Source organism: Cetorhinus maximus, chromosome 3 (genome assembly GCF_964194155.1).
Source record: "Cetorhinus maximus chromosome 3, sCetMax3.hap1.1, whole genome shotgun sequence".
Classification (NCBI taxonomy): Eukaryota; Metazoa; Chordata; class Chondrichthyes; order Lamniformes; family Cetorhinidae; genus Cetorhinus; species Cetorhinus maximus.
Window position 1 is genome coordinate 54552944 of NC_135881.1, and position 12197 is coordinate 54565140.

Genomic DNA, 12197 nt, shown 5'->3' on the forward strand with positions numbered 1-12197 from the left:
TATTTACTAAAAGAATGAAATCGCAAGATTCCACAGTTAAAAACAGAAGAATTTTTTGTAATACAAGTCAAACAAAGCAAACACTAAATATTATCTTTGATAACTTCCTATTGTCTAACATCCAGAATCAATGTAAATTAAACATTAATTAACAGGCAAATTGTGGTTGATTATAAACTGTAAATTACACAAAAAATGGTAGGTACAACTAAGACCAATCTTACGAATTGGCTCTGCAGTCCACTCAGATTTTAGTGATCATACTCAGTCATAGGGAAGAACTTTCCACCCTGTTGGGGGGAAGTGCAGGGGCGGGCGCGTGCAGGCGCGCCTCCTATCGGTGCTGCCGATTGGGGGCACACCGCCATTTTACGTGGGCAGGTCAATTAAGGCCCATCCAGCATGACGTCTGCCAGGAAGCGCTATGCACTCCCTATGCGGGCGGGGGGGATTCCCTACGCCGGGAGTGCGTTCTTTTGCGCGTGCACGTGAAAGAGCGCGCTCACCTCCCTGAGGCTAAGTGCTGCCTCAGGGAAATCGGCGCCAAATTCAAAAATGGTCAATGCACAAACATAAAATTTCCCTGACATATCCCCTCATGTGACACTGTCACATGAATTAGGACATGTCCATCGCTTTTATTCAAACTTTTATTAAATTTTTAAAAACCTTCATGAAACCTCATCCCGCCCGTGGATGAAGTTTATGCTTTTTCTGAAGCCCGCTAGGGCTCCCGGCCTGCCTTAAGGTTGGATGGGCAGGTCCATTAATTACTTGAATTACTTTGTAAATGACCTCAATTGGCCGTTGACAGGTCGGCGGACGCACAGCTGATTCGGCTGCGCCCCTGCCGACCTGAAAATTGAAATGATGCGGGGTGGCGTCGGGAGTTTCGCCCGACATCATCCCGTGTCATTTTACGCGTCGACGAACAGGCCCCAAACCCCCACTCGCTGACCTCAATATCCTGGCCCTAAAGTCCTCCAAACCTCTATCTTCCTCATGAAGGATTTCAGCTCCTCTCCTTCGAGGAGCTAGCCCAGCTGACAACAGCACACTAGCAACCCAAGTTCCACAGGCATGGTCTTCACCATAGATAGCACACAACTGCAGAACCTGCTAAACTCAGTCTGGATGGTATAGATCCACCCAATGTTATCCTCAAGTAATAGAAACAGCTGCAGCAACTATATCTGGATTCTGACCTCTTCAGCTTGCCTCTTCTGCACCACTGGACTCATCACTTGCCACTAAACAGCTTGGATTGATCTGTGTCCTTTTATATCTTTTAACCAGGTTCAGACTGCCCAGAGCTTTGGTTTCTAAATCTCTGTTTGTTATTGTTTCCTTAGAAAATGGGAGGGTCAGTTTGTTTTCTCTGCTTCCCTTTTCTATTTCTGTTTTCAGATAGGGTCTGTCTCAAAACATACAAACTTTAAAAGCGCAGACTCCCTCACACTGGAAAAATGTTCAAAATTACAGATCAAGGAATTGGATCTATGGTCAGGAGGCCTAGCTCATGATTGCCCTACTTCTGATCCTTTGAACAACATATTCTGTTGGGGTAGTGGGATCAATGAGTTTATTCTTTAATGTCTACTGCCTTGTTAATATGTAGAGGGTAGCAGCAAATTGTCAGCCTTGGCACTGTGGTAGCACTGTTACTTCTGAGTCATAAGTCAATGGTTCAAGCCCCTTTTCTACTCTAGTACGTAATCTCTTCTCCTGAGGCGGTCTCTAGGGATCAAGGATGTCTTACTTCCACTATGGTTTGATGGGTTCTGAAATGGCTGATAAGCCTAATGCGCAATCTGTAGACTCTGCGACATGCAGGTCAAGTAGTGCTTGGAGGGCCAAGTAGATGAGTTGTTTTGAGGTTTGTGTGTTCTCTCTGATGTCTCGAGTTCAGCTCTGCATGTTCCCGATGGAGACTCTCAATGTGTTCGGTGTCTTCCTGAATGAACCTTCTCCATTTTGCTGAGTCACAAGCCAGAGACTCCCATGAGTCAGCAAGGATGGGTGACCTCTTTGGGGATGCTTTGAGAACATCCCAAAAACATTTCTGCTGTCCTCCTGGGAGTCTCCTGCCACGATTGAGTTCCAAGTAGAGCTGTTGCTTTGGAAGTTTGGTGTCAGTTAGTCAGTTATATGAATGATGTGTCCTGCCCGGCAGAGCCAATTTTGAGCGATTAGTGCCTTGATGCAGTGCATTATTGGCTTGGGAGAGGACATTGCTTTTGAACTGCCTTCCTTGCACCAAATTTGGAGGATCTTGTGAAGTACATATTCTAGGGTGACACTTGAATAGAATCACAGAATTGTTATGATGTAGAAAGAAGCCAATTGGCTCATTGTGTCTGCACAGGCTCTCTGAGCATTTTAACTTATTGCCAATTTCCTGCCCTTTTCCCGTAACCCTGGACATTGTTTCTATTTAAATAATCATCCAATGTCCTCTTGAATGCCTCAATTGAACCTGCCTCCCCCACACTTCCAAGCAGTGCATTCCAAACCCTAACTACTTGCTGTGTGAAAAAGTTTTTTCTCACCTCGCATTTGCTTCTTTTGCAAAACAGTTTAAAATTGTGCCCCCTGGTTCTCGATCTGTCTACAAGTGGGAACAGTTTCTCTCTATCTACTCTGTCCAGACCCCTCGTGATCTTGAAAACTTCTTTCAAGTCTCCTCTTAGCCTTCTCCTCTCCAAGGAAAACAGTCCCAACTTCTCCAATCTTTCCGCATAGCTGAAGCGTCTCATTCCTGGAACCATACTCATAAACCTCTTCTGCACTCTCTCCAACACGTTCACATCCTTCCTATACTGTGGTGCCCAGAACTGTACACAATACGCCAGCTGAGGTCTAACCAGTGTCTTATATAAGTTCATGATAACCTCCCTGCTCTTTTACTCTATGTCCCTATTAATGAAGCCTAGTATACTGTATGCTTTAGAAACAGCTCTCTCTGCTTGTCCTGCCACCTTTAATGACTTATGTACATATACACCCAGGTTTCCCTGCTCCTGTACACCCTTTAGAATAGTACCTTTTATTTTATACTGTCTCTCCACTTTGTACCAAAATGTGTCACCTCACACTTCTCCGCTTTGAACTTAATCTACCACCTATCTGCCCACTCCACCCATGTGTCAATGTCCTTTTGAAGTTTTGCACTGTCCTCCTCATGGTTTACAATTCTCCCAAGATTTGTGCCATCCGCAAACTTTGAAATTGTCCCCTGCACACCAAGATCTAGATCATTTATATATATCAGGAAGAGCAAGGGTCCCAATACTGTCTCCTGGGGAATTCCACTACAAACTTTCTTCCAGCCTGAAAAATACCCATTAACCATTACTGCCTGTTTCCTATCCCTCAGCCAATTTTGTATCCACATTGCTGCTGTCCCTTTTATTCCATGATCTATAACTTTTCTCACAAGTCTGTTGTGTAGCACTGTATCGAAAGCCTTTTGGAAGTCCATATACACTAAATCAATGGCCATGCCCTCATCAACCATCTCTGTTACGTCTTCAAAAAACTCCAGCAATTTAGTTAGACATGATTTTCCTTTAACAAATCCATGCTGACGCTTCCAAATCAATCCAAATTTTTCCATGTGACTATTAATTCTATCCTGAATAATTGTTTCTAGAAATATCCCCACCACCGAAGGTAAATTGACTGGTCTGTAATTGCAAGGCAAATCTTTACAACCTTTTTTTGAACAAGGGCTTAATGTTTGCAATTCTCCAGTCCTCTGGCACCTCCCCCATATCCAGGGAACATTGAAAGATTATTGTCAGTGCCTCTGCAACTTCCATTCCCATTTCCTTCAATATTCGTAGATACATCTCATCTGGTCTCAGTGCTTATCAACTTTAAGTACTGACAGCTTATCCAATACCTCCACCTTATCAATTTTAAGCCCTTCTAGAGACCGAGTTTCTTCCTCTGTCACCGAAGGTAAAGACGGATGTGAAGTATTCATTTAGCACCTCAGCCATGCCTCTTGTGTTATTCCTTTTTTGGCCCCTAATCAGCCCTACTCCTCCTTTTACCACCTTTTTACTATTGTTGTGCTTATAGAATACTTTGAGATTTCCTTTTATGTTAGCTGCCAGCCTTTTTTCATAATCCCTCTTTGCTTCTCATATTTGCTTTTTCACATCCCTTCCTTCTGAACCTTCTGTGTTCAGCTTGGCTCTCAATTGTATTTGCTACCTGACACCTGTCATAAGCACGCTTTTTCTTCTTTAACTTAATTTCCATCTCCTGTGTCATCCAGGGAGCTCTGGGTTTGTTTTCCCTACTCTTACCTTTTGAGGGAACATATGTTGATTGTGCCCAAACCATCTCCTCTTTGAAGGCAACCCATTGTTCAGCTACTGTTTTTCCTGCCAACCTTTGGTTCCAGTCTATCCAGCCCAGCTCTGTTCTTGCCCCATTGAAGTCCGCTCTCTGGCAGTTCATTATTTTTACTCTGGATTGACCAATGTCATTTTCCACCGTCATCCCAAACCTTACGATACAATGATCACTGTCCCCTAAATGTTCCCCTTGATCTGCTTGGCCCATCTCATTCTCAAGAACCAGGTCTAGCAGTGTCTCCTTTCTTGTTGGACTGGATACATACTGCTGTAGGAAATTCTCCTGAACACAATCTAGGAACAATTGTCCAGCACTGCCCCTTACACTACCACTATCCCAATCTATATACGGGTAATTAAAGTCCCCCATTATAGCTACTCTATGATGTTTGCACCTCTCTATAATTTCCTTGCAGATTTATTCCTCTATATCTTTCCCACTACTGTTGGTCTATATATTACACTGAGCAATGTAATTGTACCCTTCTTATTCCTTAGCTCTAGCCAAATTGATCCTGTCCCAAAACCCTCTGACACATCCTCTTTCTCCAGTACTTCAATACTCTCCTTAACCAAAAACGCTGCCCTCCTCCTTTTTGTCCCTTTGCTATCTTTTCTAAACACCTTACAACCAGAGATATTTAACATGCAGATCTGCCCCTTCCTTAAGCCAGGTCTCTGTTATCGCCACAATATCATAATCCCACAAGGCAATCTGTGCCTGCAACTCCCCAATTTTATTAACTATACTCCGTGCATTTACATACATGCAGTGTAACCCTGATTTAGACTTCATTACTTGCTCCCTTGTTCCGACTCCGTCTATTAACTTATTATTCTCTATTTTCATGCTATCTGCCTCTCCCAGCATTTCTTGCATCCTGGTATCACTTTCTAATATTCTTTCCTGGTTCCCACACCCCTGTTGAGTTAATTTAAACCCTCCCCAACAGCACAAGCAAACCGCCCTGCAAGGAACTCAGTCCCAGCTCTGTTCAGATGTTACCCGTCCGGCTTGTACAGGTGCCATCTCCCCCAGAGCCAATCCCAGTGTCCCAGGAATGTAAAGCTCTCCCTCTTGCACCATCGTTCCAGCCACACATTCATCTGTCTTATCTTCCTATTTCTGTATTCACTTGCAAGTGGCACTGGAAGTTATCCAGAGATTAGAGGTCCTGCTTGCTAATTTTCTACCTAGCTCCCTAAATTCTGATTGCAGGACCACATCCTCCTTCTTACCTATGTTGTTACTACCAATGTGGACCACGACCTCTGCCTGTTCACCCTTGCCCATAAGAATGTCCTGCAGCAGTTCTGTGACATCCTTGACCCTAGCACCATCCTGCAGTCACATTGACAGCTGCAGAAATGCCTGTTTGTTCCCCTAACTGAAGAATCCCCTATCAGTACTGCCCTTCCATTCTTCTTCCTCCCCTCCTGTAAAGCTGGACCCTTGTGTTTTCCTACACAATAACAGTGAGTACACTTTTTTGATTTCCAGCATTTTGAGACACACTGAGGACATGAAAGACACAAAGACATTGCTACACAAATGCAAGTTCTTATTTTTCTTCAAGCTGTCTGCTGCAGGAACTGAGATCATCCAAAATCTCCCAAAGACCAAATAATGGGGCATTTAAAAAAAGTGATATGCTGTAAGGTGAAGGAGAGTGTGCTTCCATGCAATGTTCCCTCGAAGGGCAGATAAGTTCATTTTAAACAGCTGGGGCCAGCCAGGTATGCTCCAGCAATTGGGGGATTGTCATACTGCAGTGATGCTGTTGCTGCTTGGGTGGCCACTGCTGCCGGGTGTGGCCGTAAAAGAGGGCCCCCACTCCCACTCTGGAACCCCCTGGAAGGCTGTCAGCATTTGCCTGGTGGTCCTCCCAACTCAGGCAAAATGTCGGTGGGGGTGGGAAGTGATATTCAGTTGGCCAATCAATTGCCTCAATTGGCTACCCAGTGGTAGTTGCGCCACAGAAGTTCCTGCCGCTGGTAAAATGCCATGTGACAGGAGGACATCGGGTTCCCCCCCTATATTACCAGCCTGTCTCCATAGGGCTGGCAAAATCCAGCCCTATGCTTCTGCTCAGGTCAACACTGTAAGATGCAGCTCCTTTACCTCTGATCCGTTGTTCAGTTGTTGACATTTGGAAGCAACCTTGACCAACTTACAGCGCTTCCTGCACTCTATTGCTGTTACCTATTGTGCCCGTGGCAAAATTCTGATGCTGTTGTGTCCTAACTCACACCAAGGCTCATTCACCCATCACATTTGTACTTGCTGCCATACATTGGCTGCCGATTATGGTTATTATATTATTATTATTGGCTGTCTTATGGTCTTATGATTAAGCAACTCCTTAATTTAAAAATTCTCATCCTCGCTTACAAATCGCTCCACAGCCTCACACCTCCATATCTCTGTAATTTCCTCTAGCCCTCCAATACTCTGGGATATCTGCATTCATCTAATTCTGGCATCCACAATTCTGATTGCTCCACCACTGGTCGCCATGCCTTCAGCTGCCAAGGTATAAGCTCTGGAAATCCCACCCTAAACTTCTCTGCCTCTCTACCCCAGTTTACTCCTTTAAGACACTGCTTAAAGCCTACCTCTTTGACCATTATTTGTTATTTGTCCTAATATTTCCTTATGTAGGGCAAAATGTCCTATTCCTGTCCCTTTGTTCCTATGACGCTCTGGCTGACATTGTATGGAGGTACCCTATATGTCTCCCTCATGGTAACCCCCCTCCCACCTTCCTGTTAACCATCCTCTTTCCTTTCCTATCACCCTCACACACTCATCACTACATATATCGTTTTTCTTTAATGACCCGTACACAATTCCTATACTCTGCCTAACCTGTGGTTAATTGCTCTTTCCTTAACTTCCCCCCCACACTGTTTGGATAAATATATTTACATGCTGTGGACTGCCAAATTCATGTGACCGCTGATGTCATCATATGCAAATAAAGACTTCAGGGCAGTAACCATTTTACCCACCGCATAGAACATGGTATCAGAAGTGTGCAGCTCCCTTTTCTGGCACACCCACCACCTTGCCCCCCCACCACACCCCCTAACTTTAGAATTGTATCCTTTAGCTTATATTGCCTCTCCTCATTTTTCCAATCAAAATGTATCACTTCATACTTCTCTGAATTAAATTTCATCTGCCACATGTCTGTTCTTCCACCAGCCTATGTCCCCTTGTAATCAATCACCATCCTCCTTACATTTCACAATATATCCAAATTTTGTGTCACTTGCAAGTTTTGAAATTGAGCCCTGTACAATCAAGTTTAGGTCATCAATTGCTGAAAAAGAGACATGCTGTTGAAGCTTCTCATCCCACACTCATCAGGACAGATTCGCAAGAATACAAATTGTAAAGGGAACAACAATTTATACTGCATGAGAAGAGAGTGCTGATTGGTTGGCAAGTGGACCCTGATTGATAGAGGCATTGCCATGGAGAATACACTAGGGAACAGTTAACTGCCAAGCTTTTGCTTAAGGTCAAACCAGGCAGGTCAACTCTGACTGGTCAAGGCATTGCAATGTTGAAAGAAACAGGAAATTTCAGCTAGGAGCATGTCCACGCTTACACATTTTTCAACTAAACAAAAGCTTGGGTACAGCCATTCCCTGGAAGGTCATTGATGAAACATCTGAAAATGGTTGAACACTACCCTAAGGAACTCCTGCTTTGGCAGCATCTTCTTCTTTGATAAGGACAGATATAAAGTATTTATTTAATCCAGAGACCCAGGGAACCCAGGTTCGAATCCCACCAAGGCGAAATGTGGAATTTGAATTCAATAAATATCTGGAATTAAAAGTGTAATGATGACCATGAAACTATTGTCAATTGTCATAAAATCACATCTGTTTCACTAATGTCCTTATGGGAAGGAAATCTGCTGTCCTCACCTGTTCTGGCCTACATGTGGCTCCAGACCCACAGCAATGTGGTTGGCTCTTAAATGCCCTCTGAACAGGACAACCAGGGATGGGCAATAAATGCTGGCCTAGCCAGTGATGCCCACATCCCACGAATGAATAAAAAAAAATGAATACCTCAGTTATGCGTTCTGTCTCAAGATCCCTATTTGTTCCCTAATCAGCCTCACTTCTCCTCTTTTTCTTTGTGTAGTGTCCTCGGTGTTTGAAGGTTGCGAACATAGCGCTCCACACATCTCTATCTCCAGCAGTTTTTTTATGATGCCATGGTATCATAATGGGACAAGCTGAAGGGACAGGCCCCAAGAATTACTTTGACCACTACAAGATTGAACCCAGGCCATCACCGTTATTAAGTACTACACTCCAACCATCTGAGCTAACTGGCTATACCACCCTTCTCACTACTCTTTTACTATTTATATGCCTGTAGAAGACTTCTGGATATCCTTTTATGTTAGTTGGCAGTCTCTTCTTGTACTCTTTCTCTTTGCCTCTTTTACTTTCTTTTTTACTTCCCCTCTGAACTTGACAGAAGCTAATCCAGATCTCTCGCATACTGGGTCAGATTTTCCACTTATTACACTTGTGCATATATGATCCTGTAGGCATAGAGGAAAATGGGGCAGGGAGATTATTGTGCGCATAACCATCTCTGTTATATCACCTATTCTACCCCTGCCTTAGCTTATCTGCTGCTAAAATCCTCATCTGTGCCTTTGTTACCTCTATTCCACCACACTCCTGGTCAGCCTCCCATTTTCTACCCTCCATAAACTTGAGCTCATCTAAAAGCCTGCTGCCCATGTCCTAACTTGCACAAGACCCGTTCGCCCCTCACCCCTACAGTTGTTGACCTACACTGGCTCTGGGTTAAGCAACACCTAATTTTAAAATTCTCACCTTGTTTTCAAATTCCTACAAGGCCCTGTCCTTCCTTATTTCTGTAATGCCCTCCAGCCCACAACACTCTGAAATATCTGCGCTCCTCTAATTCTGTCCTTTGAGCATCGCCTACTTTAATCACTCCATAGTATCCCACAGCTGTCAGGGCCCTAAACTCTGGAAATCCCTCCCTAAATCACTCCTGATCTTCTGTCCATTTAAACTGATTTCTTTAATAAATATGCCAATGTAAAAGCTTCTTACTGTGTATAATGGCATGAAAATCAGTTCAATTCCATAAAGGATGAGCAATCAGCTCTGCCAAATTACTATTATAGCAATGAAGAGGTACCCTATTACTTAGCATGGATTGTAAGTGAATAACTGAAGACACTGGGGCAGGATTTTACATCCCGCGGGTGGGCAGGCGCCCGACCCGATCGGGCGTTAAATAGTGTGTGACATTTCGGATGGTGGGCGCACATGAGAGTCGGCGGCGCACCCGCTGAATTAAGAGGCCTAGTAAGGCCATTAAAGTTTCAACTTAACTGTAATTTTTCACTGCTCATCGAACCTTACGGTTGACGGGTGGGCGAATTGGCCAGGTGGCCTTTGGATTTTTTAGGAAACCTCATCCATGGATGGGATGAGGTTTCCGACATTAATTTTAAAAAATGGTTTCACATAATTTTTAGTATGTTCGTGTGAGTGAGTCCTATGTGGGAACATTTTTTTCCGATTGTTAAAAGCTTTAGTTTTGATTGTACAATTCTTCAGTTCCCTGCTTTCAGGGATCTTTCATTGCGTGCATCCCCACACATACGCAGTCTTTTGCGCTTGCTCTCCTCCCGCCCTCGCTCTCCCCCCGCCCTCGCTCTCCTCCCGCCCTCGCCTCAGAAGCGCTGAGCTTCTCAGTGCACCTTTCGCGCTGCCTGGCCAGAACGGCCAGCCAGCGTGAAATCGCGGTCAGGGGCCGATTGCGGGTGGTGGACTGTTTCCCAGCTGCTCCCAGGCCTGCCCGCCACGCCCATCCGACAACTTGGAAATCCTGCCTATGAATGCAAAATTAATAGACACAAGGTTAGCTGGCTTTTTGTGTACGCCCCCTTCTGTCGCCCATAATTGGTCCTGAGCCACTTAGACCCCACAATTTGGAAATCCCTCCTTAAACATTGTAGCTTTTCCACCTCCTTTTCCTGTTTTAAGACTCACCCCTTTGATCAAGCCTCTCTTCATCCTTCCTAAAATATCTTTTTCTTACTTTAGTGCCCATTTGTCTACTGGCTGTCTCTCTGTGAAGCACATTGGGACTTTTTTATACAGTAACATTATATTAAAGCAATCTGTTGTTCTGAAATTTTGAAGCCCTTATTGCTGAGGTGAAGCGGGACTTCCATCTGCCTTCAGCTTGTGGCACTGATCCCACAACGAGTTGCAAAGTAAGGCAATTTAGATAGCCGGAGGCATGCAGGCTGTGTAAAAACCTGAAGGACATGCAGTGATCTGGTGCAACACTAGAATATAAAACCTACTGCTGCTTAAATAGACAATGACAGAACTGCAAGGAAGACAAGAGTGGCAGCCACTTGATGGAACAATCTGCAGACTTCAAAGAACCAGACCTGCATGTCCTCCTAGGAAGGTTTGGACTAGGAGGGGCATTTGGGCCTGTGGGCTAGAAATTGATCAAGAATGTGGTGTGAAATTTGTGGAGGGAAGTGGCTGTGGCAGTGATTCCCACTTCCTGAAGATCTTTTGCAATGCAGGAAGAAGTTTAGCAACCCTGCCAGTGCAGTCAAGGTAAGCCCTCTATGGTCCTTACTTGTAGCCTCTGTAAATGTGTGGAACTCCATTATTCATTACATTCACAGAGCCAGAGGAGTAAAAGGGAAAAATGGGATCTGATATGGGGGTGGGGTGGACACTCTGCAGAAGTCAACTTCTGGCTCCCGAGCTTGTGGACTCAGACCTCTGGACCCCAGCTCTAAAAAGGCTGAGTATTACACTCACATGGAAATATTGAAGACAAACCTGGAGTACAAGGGACAAATAGCAGGAATCATTCTGAAGTTGAATGCCACACTTCAATGGAAAAGTACATCAGCTAAGGTGTCAAAGGTCTGCTGATTTGTTAACATCTCTTCTGCACAAAATCCAAATACCAAGTTCACCTCTAAGATTGCTTCAGTTTTAGCTGATGTTTCAAAGATTGGAGACATTCAAAGCATCTGATTTCAAATCATAGGTGCACAAGGCTGGATTTTATGGATCGCTGTGGGTGGGTTGGAAGGCTGGGGTGCACAAAATTGGGCGCCTTGTTTTCTATTTTATTCGTTCATGGGATGTGGGCATTGCTGGCTAGGCCAGCATTTGTTGCTCATCCTTAATTACCCTTGAGAAGGTGGTGATGAGCTGCTGCAGTCCATGTGGTGTAGATACACCTATAGTGCTGTTAGGGAGGGAGTTCCAGGATTTTGACCCAGTGACAATGAAGGAATAGTGATATATTTCCAAGTCAGGATGGTGAGTGACGTGGAGAGGAACATCCAGGTAATGGTCTTCCCATCTGTCTGCTGCCCTTGTCCTTCTAGATGGTAGTGGTCGTGGGTTTGGAAGGTGTTGTCTAAGTAGGTTTGGTAAATTCCTGCAGTGCACCTTGTAGATGGTACACACTGCTGCTACTGTGCGTCAGCGGTGGGTGCCATTCCTGGTGCCTACTTGCCCAGCCCACCACAAGATGACCAGCAGCAGGGGGAGGCATTGGGAGGCAGTGGGCCAAATTGAGGCCCTTAAGTGTCCAATTAATGGCCACTTAAGGGCCCCTTCCGTCTGCCATTGGAATTCAATTCACAGCAGAAGAGGCCCATGTTGAGGGTGTAGCCCGTCAGCTTTTATTACTTTGACTGGTGACCGGGCAAGGAGGAGTAGGGTATCTCCTTTACAAGCACACTGTGCTCATCGGAGGATATCCCC

At 44.7% G+C, this 12197-nt stretch overlaps 1 protein-coding gene across 1 annotated transcript in view; it reads right to left on the bottom strand.

Moving 5' to 3' along the window:
• The window catches only part of malrd1 (MAM and LDL receptor class A domain containing 1), a 314776-nt gene that overhangs the window by 102309 nt on the left and 200270 nt on the right, over positions 1 to 12197 (bottom strand). The gene's annotated exons all lie outside the window — the stretch shown is intronic.